The 17,785-nt window shown below is 33.2% G+C and overlaps 1 long non-coding RNA gene across 1 annotated transcript in view; it reads left to right on the forward strand.

Moving 5' to 3' along the window:
- Positions 1-17,785, forward strand: part of LOC103794507 (uncharacterized) — a 215,264-nt gene that overhangs the window by 115,278 nt on the left and 82,201 nt on the right. Inside the window, exon 2 of the long non-coding RNA XR_013520179.1 lies at positions 9,929-10,291. This is a non-coding gene — a long non-coding RNA (uncharacterized LOC103794507). The remainder of the gene's footprint in view (positions 1-9,928; positions 10,292-17,785) is intronic.

The raw sequence follows: 17,785 nt of genomic DNA on the forward strand, positions 1-17,785 counted from the left end.
AAATATTTACCTTTAGTATTGCTTTAAAAATAGTTTTAAATATTTGAGATACATTTGAATTTTTTATGTTTACAAAAACAGTATACAGACCATAATGAACTCTATGTACTATCCTGGTGATCCATTAATTCATGAATATTCTTATGGACATGGTATAAAAATATTAATTAGCTTTATTGATTCACATAAAATCTACTTGCTTTCATGAGCAATGCAATATTTTTAGTAAATTTACAGAGTTGTGCAATGAATACTACAATCTAATTTTATAACATTTTTATCACCCATTTGCAGTCATTTCGCATTAGACACATAAGACATTTAGGACTTCTGACCTCTAGAACTATAAGATAATAATTTGTACTGTTTTAAGACATGAAATTTGTGGGAATTTGTTACATTAGTAATAAGAGACAAATATATTAGATTATGAAATAAAGTTATGTTTGGCTTTGTAAACAATTGTCAACCCATTTCTCCAAGTGGCTGTAGCATTTTCTACATCCGTTAACAATGAGTTAGGACCCTTGTTTCTTTACATTCTTAACAATACTTTTTATATCCTCTCTTTTCTATGATTGTCCTTCTAGTGTGTGTTAAGTGGTATTGCACTATGGATTTTATATGCATTTTCACAATGACAAATGACAGTCATATTTTTATTTTTTATTTTTATGGATACATAATTGTACATATTTATGGGGTTCATATGATATTTTGATAAAAGAATACAATGTGTAATGATCAAATCAGGTAATAGGATATTCGGCACTGCAAAAATTTATAGTTTCTTTGTGTTAGGGACATTTTTAATCTATTTTGGTATATACAATAAATTATTTAACTATACTCACTCTATTGTGCTACCAAACAGTAGAACTTATTTCTTCTATCTAACCATGTTTTGTACTTATTAACCAGTCCCTTTATATCTCCCACCCAACTACCCTTCCCAGACTCTGGTAAGTCATAGTTAAGAAACCACTGCCTAACACAGTCACAAATATGTACTTTCATGTTTTCTTCTAAGTGTTATTTTGCTTTTATATGCTTTTACATGTTTTATTTTGCTTTTTATGATCCATTTTATGTTACTTTTTCTATGTGGTGTGACGTAAAAGTCTAAATTCATATTCTGACATTTGGATTTCTGATTTTCTAATTATATTCCCTTGTACTCCAAAACTATTCTTTGTTAGTCCCTCTTTCTCTAATTTTTATTTTTATTTTTTCTTTTTTTCAGAGACAGGGTCTCACTCTGATACCCAGGCTGTAGTACACTTGTATAATTCTACCTAACTGTAGCTTGGAATTAGTGGTCTCAATTTGCCAGAATTGACTAAGTGATCCTGCACCTCAGAATCCTGAAGAGTAAGGACTACAGGTGCAAATCACCACACCCAGCTATTATTTTTATTTATTTATTTATTCATTCATTTATTCATTTATTTTGCTGTAGAGATGGACTCTTGCTATGTTTCCCAGGCTGGTTTCAAACTCCTGGCCTCAAACAATTCTCCTGCACTGGCCTATCAAAGTGCTGGGCTTACAGGCATGAATCACAGCACCTCCCTTTCTTCACTATTACCTCTGTAGTTAAGTTTTGAAATTATGAAGAGTATGTCCTCCAGCTTTATTCTTCTAGTCAATAATGTTTTGGGATTTTTAGATAATTTCCATTTCCATATAAATTTTAGAATCGCTTGTCAATTTCTTCAAAAAATTTATTCAAAGGAGCCAGTTGAGATTTTGATAGAGTTGGTGTTGAATCTGTAGATCAAGTTGGGAAGTGTCATCTTAAATATTTGTCTCTATCCATAAACATGGAACATCTTTCCATTAACTTAGATCGTTTAGAATTTCTTCTGAGAATATGTATTTTCAAAGCATGGATTTTGAATAGGGCTCATACCTATTTTATAGGTATATATAGAATTACAACTAATACTGTATAATGATTTTGTATCCAATTACTTCACTGAATTTGTTTATTAGTTCTAATAATTTCTTTGTTTATTTCTTTAATTTGATTTCTACAGGATTATGTTATGTGTGAATAGGAAAGTTTTATTTTTTTTATTCTTTATTTTCAGTTTGATATTTTTATTTCTATGTCTTCTCTGATTGCACTAACTAGAATCCTCAATGCAGTGCCGAATAGATGTTATGAGACAAATGCCTATATTCTTCCTAATTATGGAAAAAATATGCAGTCTCTCAACAGTAAGAAGAATGCTAATTTTGGGGTTTTCCATAGATGCCCTTTATTTTTTTAATTATACTTTAAGTTCTGTGGTATATATGCAGAACCTTCAGGCTGTTTACATAGGTATACAGGTGCCATGATGGTTTGCTGCATTCATCACCTTGTCAGCTACATTAAGTTTATTTCTCCTAATGCTATACTTCCCATATCCCCACAAAGCCTGCTATCCCTCCCTTAACCATCCATCCCCCAATGGGCCCTGTTGTGTGATGTTCTCCCTGTGTCCATGTGTTCTCATTGTTGAGTACCCACTTATGAGTGAACATGACATGCTTGGTTTTCTGTTCTTGTGTCAGTTTGCTGAGAATGATGGTTTCCAGGTTCATCCATGACCCTGCAAAGGACATGAATTCATCCTGTTTTATTGCTGCATAGTATTCCATGGTGTATATGTGCCACATTATTTTTTTATCCAGTCTATCATTGATAGGCATTTGGGTTGGTTCCAAGTCTTTGTTACTGTGAACAGTGCCACAGTAAACATACATGTGCATGTGTCTTTATAATAGATTGAATTATAATCCTTTGGATATATACCCAGTAATGGGATTGCTGGGTCAAATGGTATTTCTATTTCTAGATCATTGAGGAATCACCACACTGTCTTCTACAGTGGTTGAACTAATTTACACTCCCACCCACAATGGAAAAGCATTCCTATTTCTTCACAGCCTCTCTAGCATCTGTTGTCTCCAGATTTTTTAATGATCACCATCCTAACTGGTGTGAGATGGTATCTCAATGTGGTTTGATTTACATTTCTTCAATGACCAGAGATGATGAGCATTTTTTCATGTTTGTTGGCTGCATAAATGTCTTTTTTTTGAAAAGTGCCTGTTCATATCCTTAGCCCATTTGATGGGACTGTTTTGTTTTCTTGTAAATTTGTTTAAGTTCATGATAGTTTCTTTTGCTGTGCAGAAGTTCTTAAGTTTAATTAGATCCCATTTGACTGTTTTGGCTTTTGTTGCCATTGCTTTTGGTGTTTTAGTCATGAAGACCTTGCCTATGCCTATGCCCTGAATGGTATTGCCTAGGTTTTCTTCTAGGGTATTTATAGTGTTAGGTCTTATGATTAAATCTTTAATCCATCTGGAGTTAATTTTTGTATGAAGGGACCATTTTCACCTTTTTGCATATGACTAGCCAGTTTTCCCAACACCATTTATTAAATAGGAAATCCTTTCCCCATTGCTTGTTTTTGTCAAGTTTGTCAAAGATAAGATGGTTATAGATGTGTGGTGTTATTTCTGAGGCCTTTGTTCTGTTCCATTGGTATATATCTCTGTTTTGGTACCAGTACCATGTTGTTTGGATTATTGCAGCCTTGTAGTATAGTTTGAAGTCAGGTAGCATGAGACTCCAGCTTTATTTTTTTTTGTTTTGTTTTGTCTTTTTTTTCCTTAGGATTATCTTGGCTATGTGGGCTCTTTTTGGTTCCTTGTGAAATTTAACATGTTTTTTTTCCAATTCTGTGAAGAAAGTCAATGGTAGCTTGATGGGTATACCATTGAATCTAAAAATAACTTTGGGCAGGATGGCCATTTTTATAATATTGATTCTTCCTAACCATGAGCATGGAATGTTTTCCCATCTGTTTGTGTCCTCTCTTATTTCCTTGAGCAGTGTTTTGTAGTTCTCCTTGAAGAGGTCATTCACGTCCCTTGTTAGTTATATTTCTAAGTATTTCATTCTCTTTGTGGCAGTTGTGAATGGGAGTTCACTTATGATTTGGCTGTTTGTCTGTCATTGGTGTATAGGAATGCTTGTGATTTTTGCATGTTGATTTTGTATCCTAAGACTTTGCTGAAGTTGCTTATCAGCTTGGGGAGATTTTGGGCTGAAATGATCAGGTCTTCTAAATACACAATCATGTTATCTTCAAATAGAGACAGTTTGCCTTCCTCTTTTCCTAATTGAATACTCTTTATTTCTTTTTCTTGCCTGATAGCCCTGGCCAGAACTGGCAATACTATGTTGAATAGGAGGATGAGAGAGGGCATCCTTGTCCTGTGGCTGTTTTCAAAGGGAGTGCTTCTAGTTTTTGCCCATTAAGTATGATATTGGCTGTAGGTTTGTCATAAATAGCTCTCTTATTATTTTGAGATACGTTCCAACAATACCTAATTTATTGAGAGTTTTTAGCATAAAGGGCTGTTGAATTTTGTGAAAAGCCTTCTCTGCATCTATTGAGATAATCTTTTGGTTTTTCTCTTTGCTTCTGTTTATGTGACAGATTATAGTTATAGATTTGCATATGTTGAACCAGCCTTGCATCCCAAGGATAAAGTCATCTTGATTGTGATGGATACAATTTTTGTCCCTGTACACCAATAAAAGACAAACAGAGAGCCAAATCATGAGTGTACTCCCATTCACAATTGCTACAAAGATAATAAAATACCTAGGAATACAACTAACAAGGGATGTGAAGGACCTCTTCAAGGAGAACTCAACACCACTGCTCAAGGAAATAAAGAATAACACAAACAGATGGAAAAGCATTCATGCTCATAGTTAACAAGGATATCCAGAATTTGAACTCATATCTGGACCAAACAGACTAATAGACATCTACAGAACTCTCCACCCCCTAATCCACAGAATATACATTCTTCTCAGCAACACATCGCAGTTATTTGAAAATTGTCTACATAATTGGAGGTAAAACACTCCTCAGCAAATGCAAAAGAACGGAAATTATAACAGTCTCTCAGACCACAGTGCAATCAAACTGAAACTCAGGATAAAGAAACCCACTCAAAACCGCACAACTACATGGTAACTGAACAACCTGCTCATTAATGACTACTGGATAAATAATGAAATGAAGTCAGAAATGAAGCTATATTTTGAAATCAGTGAGAATGATGACACAACGTACCAGGATCTCTGGGACACACTTAAAGCAATGTTTAGAGGGAAATTTATAGCATTAAATGCCCACAAGAGAAAGGAGAAAAGATCTAAAATCAACACACTATCATCATGATTAAAAGAACTAGAGAAGCAAGATCAAACAAATTCAAAAGCTAGCAAAAGACAAGAAATAATTAAGATCAGAGCAAAACTGAAGGAGACAGAGACACAAAAACCCTTCAAAAAAATCAATAAATCCAAGAGCTGCTTTTTGAACAGATCAGCAAAATGGACTGCTAGCCATACTAATAAGAAGAAAAGAAGATTCAAATAGATGTAATAAAAAATGATAAAGGGGCTATCACCACTGATGCCATAGAAATACAAACTACCATCAGAGATTACTACAAACACCTCTAAACCATTAAATCCAGAAGAAATGGACAAATTTCTGGACACTTACACTCTCCCAAGACTAAACAAGGAAGAAGCTGAATCCCTGAATGAACCGATAACAAAGTCTAAGATTGAGGTAGCAATTAACAGCCTACCAACCAAAAAATGTCCAGGACCAGACAGGTTCACAGCTGAATTCTGCCAGTGGTACAAAGAGGAGCTAGTACCATTCCTTCTGAAACTATTCCAAACCATTCAAAAAGAGGGAATCCTCTCTATCTCATTTTATGAGACCAACATAATCCTGATAACAAAACCTGGCAGAGACAACTAAAAAAGAAAATTTCAGGCCAATAACCATGATGAACATTGATGTGAAAATCCTCAATAAAATATTGGCAAACCAAATGCAACAGAACATCAAAAAGCTATCCATCACAATCAAGTAAGCCTCATCCCTGGGATGTGAGGCTGGTTCACCATATGCAAATCTATAAACAGAATACATCACATAAATAGATACCCTTTATTCAGTTGAAAAAATTCTATTCTATTTTGAGTTTTTAAGCTTTTTTTTTTTAAAGAAAAGCTACTATAACTGGATGATGGATATCATGAAGTGATTTTCTGAATCTGTCAAAATGATCTTGTGCCTCTTGATCTTTAATTAATTAATATGATGTTTCACATTAACTCATTTTCAGCTATTAATTCTTGTTGGATTTCTGTGATATTCCTGCTTGTTCATGGTTTATCATTCTTTTTGGTTTTGCTAGATTTTGTTTATATTTTGTTGATAATTTTTGTTTTTAAATAATTCTTTTATTTAGGTTCAGTGGTACATGAGAAGGTTTGTTACATAAGTCAACTCACATCAAGGGGTTCATTTTACAGATTATTACATCACTCAGGATTAATTCCTGTACCCAATAGTTATCTGTTTTGCTCCTCTCCCTCTTCCCAACCTCCACCATCAAAGAGACACCAGTGTCTGTTGTTTCCTTCTTTGTGGTCATAATTTCTCATAATTTAGTTCCCACTTGTAAGTAAGAACAGCTGGTATTTGGTTTTCTGTTCCTGCTTTAGTTTGCTAAGGATGACAGCCTCCAGCTCCATCCATGTTTCTGCAAAAAACATGATCTTATTCTTTTTTATGGATGCATAGTATTTCACTATATATATTTACCACTTTTTTTTTTAACCCAATGTTTTACTGATGGGCATTTAAGTTGATTCCATGTCTTTGCTACTGTGAATAATGCTGCACTGAACATTCACCTGCATGTGTCTTTATGGCAGAATAATTTGTATTCCTGTGGGTACATACCCAATAATGGGATTTCTGGGTCAAATGGTAGTTCTGCTTTCAGCTCTTTGAGGAAAGGCCACAGTGCTTTCCACAATGGTTGAACTCATTACACTCCCACCAACATTGTGTAAGTGTTCCCTTTTCTCCACGACCTTGCCAGCAACTGTTAATGCTTGAACTTTTAAATAATAGCCATTCTGCATTTGTATTCATTAAGAATATGATATATAGTTTACCTCAGGGATGTGTTTGGTTTTGTATCAGGGTAATACTGACAGCAAATAACACATTGGGAAATGTTCATTTCTACTCAGTTTTCTGAAAACAAAAAAGAGAAGGACTAATAATATTTCTGCTTTCAGTTTCTGTTAAAATTAAACTACAGATCCTGTATTTTGCCAATAGAAAAGTTTTCAATTACTGATTTTTAATCACTAATTATATTGTCTATTATTTTAGTTATATTCAGTTTTTCAAATTTTTTTTATCTGCTTTAAGTTTGTTAACGCTTTCCTCTTTGATACTCAATCTGCTGCTAAGTCTATGAAGTAAATTTTTGATTGCATATATAATTCTTTTCAGTTTTTTTCTGATTGTTACGAATTTGTCAATTTCATTAATTTTTTTCAAGGAACTACTTTTTAGTCATTTTAATTTTTGGTATCCCGAATTTGCATGCTATTTCATTAATTTCCATTCTCATATATATTTATTTTTCTACCTCTTTTTATTTGGGTTCTAATTTGCTGTTATTGTCTACCTCGATGATGAGAAAATTTGTTAGTTGTTAACCTCCCTTCTTTTCTATTTGTATACATGCAAAGCAATAAATTTCCCTCATAGCCCGCCTTTGCTACATCTTACATTTTGTAATATACTTTGCCCCATCAACTGTCTGTTTGTGATTTATGGTACATACCTCCCATTCTTTTAATTTAACCTTTTGTGTCTTTATAGCTAAAGCATGTCTATTTCCAATAGAATATAGTGCTTGGTTTTGGTACTGTTAGCCAGTCTGACAGTCTCAATATTTTCTTATTATATGTAGCTTATTACTTTTCATATAAGTAGTGATATAATTTTATTTATTGTCTTTTTGGATTAATCAAGTATGTTGGGTATTTTTTAAATTTCTCCCCTATTTATTTTTTGGTACACCACATGCTATTATGATTCTATCAGTTATCCTAATCTACAGAGTGTAATGTTCATCTTTGGCTTACTACAGTCCATCGTAAATTAGTACTCTTACTGCTTCTTAAGTGATGCAAGAACCATATAAAGTTCCATTCCAGACATTACTCTGTGCTCTCTATCTTTACATCATATTTTGTTATATATATGTAATAAACTACAAAACATAGCTATTGTATATTCTTTAAATGGTCAGTATTCTTTTTATATTTACCTTTTCAGTGCTCCTCATGCCTTTCTGCGGTTTTATACTTCCATTATCAATTTGTTTCCTTCAGCCTGAAAAATATCCTCTAACTTCCTAAAGTGCAGCTCATTAGAGAGAAATTCTCTTAGCTTTTCTTGGGAGGCAGTCAGAATTCATATGTATTTCATCTTTATTTACAGGCATTTTTGTTATTTACATAAATCAGTTGGGAAGTTGTTTATTCCACACTTTAAAGATATTGCTCCATTATTTTCCAGCTTTCACAGTCTGTATTGAAAAGTTACCCACAATCTAATTTATTTTTGAAGGAACAATGTCATACATCCTCTGACTGCTGTTAAGACTTTTTTCTATTTCTCTTTAAGATCTTTGCATTTTGACAATGATGTGCCTTGGCGTGATTTTTTTTCTTGGTATGGAGTTCATTAAGGTGCTTCATTGTGTACACGGTCTTAATTATCTCTAGAAAATTTTCAGCTTTGTATATTCTGATTATTTTTCTGAAACCGAGGCAGGAAAATTTCTTGAACCCGAGGCAGAGGTTGCAGGGAGCTGAGACCAAGCCATTACACTCCAGCCTCAGCAACAAGAGCAAAACTCTGTATCAAAAACAAACAAAAAGTCAGGAAACAACAGATGCTGTAGAGGATGTGGAAGAATAGGAATGCTTTTACACTGTTGGTGGGAGTGTAAATTAGTTCAACCATTGTGGAAGACAGTGTGACGATTCCTCAAGGATCTAGAACCAGAAATATTATTTGACCCAGCAATCCCATTACTGGGTATATACCTAAAGGCTTATAAATCACTCTACTGTAAAGACACATGCATACATATGTTAATTGCAGCATTGTAACAGTAGCAAAGACTTGGAACCAACCCAAATGCCCATCTATGATAGACTCAATAAAGAAAATGTGGCACATATACACCATGGAATACTATGCAGCCATAAAAACTGATGAGTTCATGTCCTTTGCAGGTACATGTATGAAGGTGGAAACAATCATTCTCAGGAAACTAATACAGGAACAGAAAACCAAACACTGCATGTTCTCACTCATAAGTGGGAGTTGAACAATGAGAACACATGGACACAAGGAGTGGAACATCACACACTGGGGCCTGTCAGGGCATGGGTGGTGGGGGAGGGATACAATTAGGAGAAATACCTAATGTAAATGACTGGTTGATGGGTGCAGCAAACCACCATGGCATGTGTATACCTATGTAACAAACCTGCATGTTCTGTACGTGTATCCCAGAACTTAAAGTATAATTTTTAAAAAGCATTTTAAAAATAATTTCTTATAATCAGATTATTTCTATTTTCTGCATTTATTTTCTCAATATCACTCATTACAGTAAAAAATAAATAAATAAATAAATAAAACAGGTCTAAGCCTTGAGTAATTTTAAAAATTATTCAGATTTTCCAGCACTTGATCAGTCCTGGACAGTGTTCAACAGATAATGAATTGTGGTCCAAATCTACAATGTAATTCATTTTATCTAATGATTCTGCCAAATTATTTAAAATGCACATTGTGTTGACTTTGATTTGCAAGCATGATTCATATTTAGTAATTTTTATTATATATTTCAGTGCAATATTTTTTATTCTATGATTTCATATATTCATAGTGACTTTTTTATTTTTTATTTTTTAGTTTTTATTTATTTTTTTCTTTTTTAGAGATGGGCTCTTGCTATATTGCCCAGGCTGGAGTGCAGTGGCTATTCACAGGCAAGATCTCACTACTGATCAGCACGGGAGTTTTGACCTGCTCCGTTTCCGACCTGGGCCGGTTCACCCCTCCTTAGGCAACCTGGTGGTCCCCGACTCCTGGTAGGTCACCATATTGATGCTGAACTTAGTGCGGACACCGATCGGCATAGTGCACTACAGCCCAGAACTCCTGGGCTCAAGCGATCCTCCCACCTCAGCCTCCTGAGTAGCTGGGACTACAGGCATGCTCCACTGTGACCAGCGTGACTTTTAACATGTAAAAAATAAGAAGAATTAATCTGAGTCTGCAATTCTCCCAAAATAATATAGGTGAGATCTCACTGAATGTTATTCCTAGGTACCATGTGAATTTTTCATGTATGACTTCATTCAAGTTGCATATCTAGAAGAGCTTCTTTAGACTCTGTGGGATCTTTTTCTAATTACAGAGAACATAAGTTGTTATTTATTTTGGATTCTTTTGTTTGCATTTTGAAGAACTTCAGGGAAGAGAAATGTAAAACTATAAATTTTAGTACCAATCATTTATGAAGTTTTGGTTGTGTTCATATTGACATGCCACATTGTCCTTGTTATATCGTAGGCTGTCAATGTATATTTAGATTAACTAACTTTGCTAGTTTATTGTTATCTCATAATATTGTTTTCCAAAATATCTTTACATGCTTTAGAGGTCAAAAATTATTCTTCTGGAATAATTTTGAAATGTAATTTGAAAATAGGCATGAAATCAAATGAAAACAATAATTAATACTATTTATGATGTCTCTGTGCTAGGCACTGTGCTAAATATTTGACTTAATAATTCACATTTCATTCTTACAGTGGCCTTGAAATTGTCTTTATCATATCTATTTCTATTACCAACAGAAAAACTGAAAATCAGAGAGGATATGTGTCTTAATTAATTTCTACCACATGCAGGTAGTGAATTCAAATTTAGGCTCGCCTGTCTCAACAGTACATACTCTTAGTCATTATGTTATCTAACTGATTGGAATTCATGCTTTTTAACCATTCCAGGTCCATCATTTATAATTTGAAAATCTATTTACAAGATAGTTGTGAACTAGAGAGTAGTGTTTTATGTAAATTTCTTGATTTAGGGAATAGAGTAGCTGAAAATATTTCTACATGACTTCATTTATTTATCCATTCAACCAATAATTTTATCTTATGTGTCTTTCTCTCAAAGACAATAGTCTTGGTGCTCAAAACAATATAAAAAGATGCTATACTCAGAATTTGCTTTTAGAAGCTTATAGTTTATTACTGGAACTCCTGTATAATGTAATTCAAACTGCAAAATATAATATGAAGTTATTAGTTTATGGAAGAGAGGGACACTATTTTAATTTTGATTACCCCCAAACTTATCTATATATACAGTTGAAGTTCCACTCACAGTTACTTTATAATTGTCTTCTAGATTGCTGGTAATCTATGACTGTCAATTTAGCAGTTCTCCATCATAATTTGTATTTTTGCTACCACTGAGTCTTCATTATATAACCAGTTAATATTGTCTACTGTCTTCTCATTTTTTACATACATGAGAGCAGTACAGCCTTTTAAAAATTTTATTCATTTCAAAATACATTATTTATAATTTGTATTTTTTATAATTAGACTGTTTATTAATAATAGGTTACTATTGGATTTTATAGCTTTCCATCTTCAAAACACACACACACATGTTTTGTTTTTTAGCTCACTGATCTTAATTTACTTGCAAAGTCTGGAGGATTCACATTGCTGAGGTTTGCCTCCTGGGCGAGGAGAAAACAGTCTTCTGGGCAAATCATAATACCCATTAAAGATTCTAATCTATTCTATTTCTTTTCTTGATCTTTAGAGAGTGCCTCCTTTATGTCATTATATTCTTCTTTAAATACCCGTAATAGCCATGCTATCTTCACTTTTGTCAAATTTTGGGAAGCATCTTGTGCAAACTTTCGAGGTGGCAAAAAATAACTATAAACTAATTAGGTCAAGCCACATGAGGTACATATTAAATACAAATTAATATGCCTTCAAGTTTATCATCCCCAAAATATAAATATTGAATTTTAAGAATATTATATTTTTCCTAGCCAAATTCAATGTACAAGGAGAAGAGTACATGATAAAACAGCATATGAGAGATGAATGCCAATTACCACCCAAAGGACCAAACACAAATTTTCAGAAAGAGTATAATATACAATCAGGAAACTAGAACAAAATTGTGTTTTCATTGTAGCGAAACAATTTAAATCTTGCTACATTTACACATGTTTATGTAAAAACACGTAGCTGAATGACTGTCAGTACAGATGGATTTGTCTATAAATGGGTAAATTTTGGAAGGATTTTAATGATCCACTCTACTTTCTTTTTAATGAGCTACATCAACGTGTTTACCTCAACAATGTAATGAATTCAGAGAATCTTGAACTTGAATCCTTATTTTGGTCTCTTGTGCTTATGTGTAAAATTATATCCTTTATATATCTACAGGAAAAGGATACATTTTCCTACTGTTTTTTTTTTCATGAGTATATTAGAGTAAATAAAAACATGATGAGTATTATGAAAATAAATTATTAACTTTATATCTACTATGCTGGTCATAACACTTCAGGATATTAAAATATAAAATATAAAGACCACAGTGGTTTAGTTGCAAGGAGTTTCTTCACATATGTTAAATATTTATAACATTTTGAAATTAAAAATCTATAATTGTACATGAAGATTCATAAGAAAAGCAGTTCATCCTATTGATTAGTTACATAAACTGTATGGAGATCTGGAGCATGGGGATCTGCAAGGCACGTGTCAATTTATACAAAAACTCCAGATATTTTATATTTTAATAGCTCAAATTCCTGATCCACAGTGATGCTGCCTACACTACTAAATAACAATATTTACTAATTTAATAACTTTTTAAAGTACTCACAGACAAACCTAATGGGCAGTATAAACACAGTTTATCAGTGAAACCTGAAAAACTGGATGAAAAGAACGTTTAAGATTATAAAGCTCATTTGATATTTGTTGTGTCTCAGGTGTATGATTTCAGGTTGATTTTAATGTCCACTAGGCTAATTCAACTTTATACGATATTTTATTTCTATAGTAGTATGTTAATGGATGAGGGTTTCAGTAACACCAAGTAATTTACTACAGACAGCAACTATTGCTATGGATAAATGGCCAAAAATTCAAATTGAAGTCTAAATAATGAGTTTAATGAGATTTCCTGTCAGAAAGTGAATAAAGACTAAGCTTACTTCCAGAATCTGTGGACATGGAAGTATCCCTGTTTGACCCACATCTGTATCATAGTTAGATACTATCACATGCATCTTCAAGGAGTGTGAAACAAATTATTTTTATCTTCATCTAAAGATAGAGGAAATGAGTAGGTTATTTTCAACTTTCTCTCAGTTTCTGACATTTATACAGTGACCCGAAAACTGAAAATATATCTCAATTTACAATTCCAGGATAGAGACATAAAAAGTGGAAGAACTCATCAAAGCATTCAAAGTTCCTAGTTGAGTTCTCTGAAAAGGACAGGGTGGCAAGTATTTAGACAGTTTTTCTGTGTGATCTAATGGTAACTAACAGTCATAGAAAATATGTTAGGTATCAATCCAAAGGGCTTTTTAGATAACACCTGAAGCCTCAACTTATAGCCAGTATCTTAGCAGTCATACGTATACACCTCTAATTTCTGTGTATTTTCCTCTTGTACACAGGGAGACTTATTTTTCCCTTGTTTTCTCATTCAGCAAGTGTGCCTTCATTGCCCAAACCATCATTTTTATCAATGGACTATGCTATCTGCAAGTCAACAAGCCATAAACCGAGCAAATCTATCAGTTAAAAAATTATGCAGTGACTCAAATTGATGATCCAGTTTATTTTGTCAAGCATCCTCATTGATCTCATCTGACTATGAATCAGTTTGTTGCCAAATATGTATATGTGTGTTTCAGTTTCACTACAAGTTAAAGATTCATTTTTTCAAAGAGATTTCACTAAACCATCCTAGCTGACTTGAAGGGTCTCTTCCTGAAATACTGATAAGTAAATATAAGTTTTGGAAATTTGCTTAGGATCTTATTTGAAATAAAGGCAAAGTTTTAAGTTGTCATTCGGATTGAGGATTCAGAAAAGTAGTATTAATATTATGGTGAAGAATATTTCTAGCATGTTTAATTACAGTATGTAGCTAAAGTAAAACAAGTAGGCAATTTATTACATACTTGGAATAAAGGAGAAATATTCAATTAGAATTTTTGTTAAAATATTAACATTATTATCAATAATCTTTAACATCATAGATTCAGCCTTTTATCAAAATTTGGAACTAATTTTATAATGCTAATATCAATTCTATAGAACTTGCCAATATAGCAGGAATTTATTCAGTTTTTATATCTACATTGCATTTGTATCTGTCTTCAAATTTTACTGATTCTTTCCAGAATTAGTTTGCCTTTCTGTTGGCTACTGTAAACATGTTTTGTTTGTACCCTGCAATTTGAAATAAATAAATAAATATTCAGTTAACTTATGGGTCATGTACAAGGAACAACCACAAGGAGCTGAGAGTGACCTTTGGTTGACAGCCAACCAGAAAATGAGGACTTCAGTCTACAACTGCAAGGAAATGAATTCTTTCAACTGTCTGAATGACCTTGGAAGCAAATTTTTCTCAGCTTCTAGAGGATGCTTGCATTTCTTTGCTCCGGGCCTCATATCAGTAGCTACATCTTTCTGACCTCTGCCTCCACTGTCACACCTCCTTCTCTGACTCCTACTCTCCTGTTTCCTGTAAGGACTCCTGCAATTATTTTGAGTTCACCTAGATTATGCAGAGTAATCTCAAGAGCCTTAAATTAACTACATCTACAAACTCCCTGTTGCCACATAAGGTGAATTACTCACAGGTTTCACAGGTTTTGGGAGCCATTATCTGCCTAACCAAAAGAGTCAGGCATGTAGGAAGGGTTCCAGATATTTTTTAAAGAATTGAATAGAAGATTTTCAGTTTTATGCATATATGTAGATTTCCTATTTTATAAATTGGGTTTACAATGTAAATTTAAAACTGGTTTTTCCTGGCTCATATTCTCATTTCTCTATATTGCTATGCACTTATTGTTAGTGGTTTTTGTTGATCTTCTCTAGAATCTGGAATTTATTTATTTGTTTGGGGTAAAAAGCGACAAAGTCAGTTAAAACTTTTTAATATTAGAAGAATAAAATAAATTATCCATACACATTTTGGACATTAATAATATTTTACTTCATTTGCACAATTAGTCTTTGGAAAATGTGGATGAGAGATGGAAAGCATATATAGATTTTATACAATTTTTTTAAGAAATTACTCTGAGTTTTAGCACCTAGATGGTGAACTTATTTTTCTTTTGTTTTGGAAGATATGGTTATTTATTAAATGGTCATTTTCCCCTACATTGAAAGCCATAAAATCTTGTGAAATTTGTATATTGTCCACAATGCCATTTTAGTGGAGGTTCTTCTAAAGGTTTATAGTAACAAACCAAAAGAAAGATATTTAACCCACTGACTGTTACATCCTTTAAATAGATGAGAAAAGTGACTACGTACTCATCTGCTTCTTCAGTGGCTACATTTTTTGCATTTCAATGTGTTTCTATCATGTACAGTCCTAATAAAGTATGAGAGTTATGAATGATTATGAGAGGTACAAGTTACTTTCTCTCTGGGCAATATACAATTCTTTCTATTTTATCCTCCATTTATATAAATTTTATACATGTCATCTTTACATACAAAGATGGGAAGAAATAAGCAAGCTGATACTTATTTTGTAAGTATCAGCTCACAAAATAAGTAGATAATACATACTGAGCTCCACCTGTATGCTAGGCACTTAGCACCTCATAATGTCTACCCATTTAATCCTCAAAGCAACCCCATGAAATAGATACTTTTAATACCTGCTAGTTTACAATTGTGGAAACTTGAAGAAACAAAGCTTAAGCAACTTTCCCAAAACTGTATTAATAGCCACTAATGTGGAGGAGTGATTAGCATCTAAGCCAACTGTCTTCAAGTCCACATTCTTGGCTGAAACAGAAATCTACCTTTAATAAAGGTGTGACATGGAGCTAAATTTCTTCATCTATATTCTGTAAATTGGTCATTATAATAAACATTATAAGATTCTTAGATTCCAAAAACTAACAAAAAAGGAAACACAAGACAGCCTATGATGTAAAATGTAAATGTGCCAAGTAGTTTAAAACAACCGACTTTCCAGTATTTAGTCAAGCTTACAATCATTCCAAACTACTCATGAACAAAGTTCTGAAGGATATAAAGGTGAATTAGAGACTGCTATTGCCATTGTTGCACTGTTGTTGCCTCAAAGGAGCCCACATTCTAGAAGGTCTGGTATGACTTATAGTAAACCTCCATATAGTCTATGAAATATTGTTAATAAAATTTTCAACCCTTCTGCCCCCACAAAAACAGTCTCATTAGTTTTATGCAGATATATATATGGAGACAGAGAGAGAGAGAGAGAGATTTCCTATTTTATAAATCGGTTTTACAATGTAAATTTGAAATTTTGTTTATTCCTGGCTCATTTTCTCATTTCTTTATATTGCTATGCACTTATTTGTTGTTTATTGTTTTTGTTAATCTTCTCTAGAACCTGGCATTTATTTATTTGTTTGGGGAAAGTAGTTTAAAACCATGGGCTTTCAAGCATTTAGTCAAGCTTATAATTAAATTTCTATGGCAAATCCTAATCTGAAACAAAGTCCTCAAAGATATCTGTTCCAAACCTGCAAGACGCATCACAAAGTTGTCCTTGTTACTAGTGTAGCCTTTACTTCATTGCAATTTAGGAAACTTAAAATCCATCTATTCCTTTATACTTAAGTAATTTTATTAATATTTTTGATGCATTATTCCTATTGAATAGGGCTCATCTTCAATATTCCAGCACCCAATCCTAAGAATAGTGATTCTGATTTGTAATTACTACCTGGTAACTGGGATCTGACTATTTGCTGAAAGAATTGTCTATGCTGACTCCCTGCTTACTGACCATACTTTGTGAGTAGGGTCCAATCTGTTTCTTAATGACTGACACTGTTAGACTAGCTCAGTTGAACTTAGTTAAAGAAAAATTTATTGAGCGTAAAATGATTTAATATCCAGTCTCTGGTGTCAAATCTTGGCTCCATCGTTTACTAGCTGTGTGGCTGTGAGGCAGTTAGTAACCTTTGTGATTCTAGTTTACTTGCCTCTAAATAAAATAACAAAAACAAACCAACAAAAACAAAAGCAACACAAATATTTGGACTATTCTATGTATATAAACTTAAGAAAAAATAAGAGAATCAGTACTCGAAATGACAAAATCAACAACTGTGTCACAACTCATGAGAATATAGAGGGAAAAAACGCAATATATTAATGCATATTGCCTTCCTGTCATCTCTATCCAAGATGTTATATTGGAAGTGTCATGTCTGGAATGATATGGGATCTAGTAAGACTAAAATTATACAGAAGTAGAAAGAAGAACTGAGTGAATGCAGAAATCTAAGAGACAGTTAGTTGTAGGGAGAAAGCATGGGCATATATGTTTTGGTCAGGAGACTTGTCAAAAAAGGAAGGAGCCAGCATGAGAAACTAAGTTGAGTTACCTAGGAAAGCAGGAGAGATGACTGGAGACTGCACCTGGGACAAGCCATGAGTAGAGACATTTAATTATACAGGTTGACTTCTCTTCCCTCAAGT

The sequence above is a fragment of the Callithrix jacchus genome, chromosome 7 (assembly GCF_049354715.1).
Source record: "Callithrix jacchus isolate 240 chromosome 7, calJac240_pri, whole genome shotgun sequence".
Taxonomy (NCBI): Eukaryota; Metazoa; Chordata; class Mammalia; order Primates; family Cebidae; genus Callithrix; species Callithrix jacchus.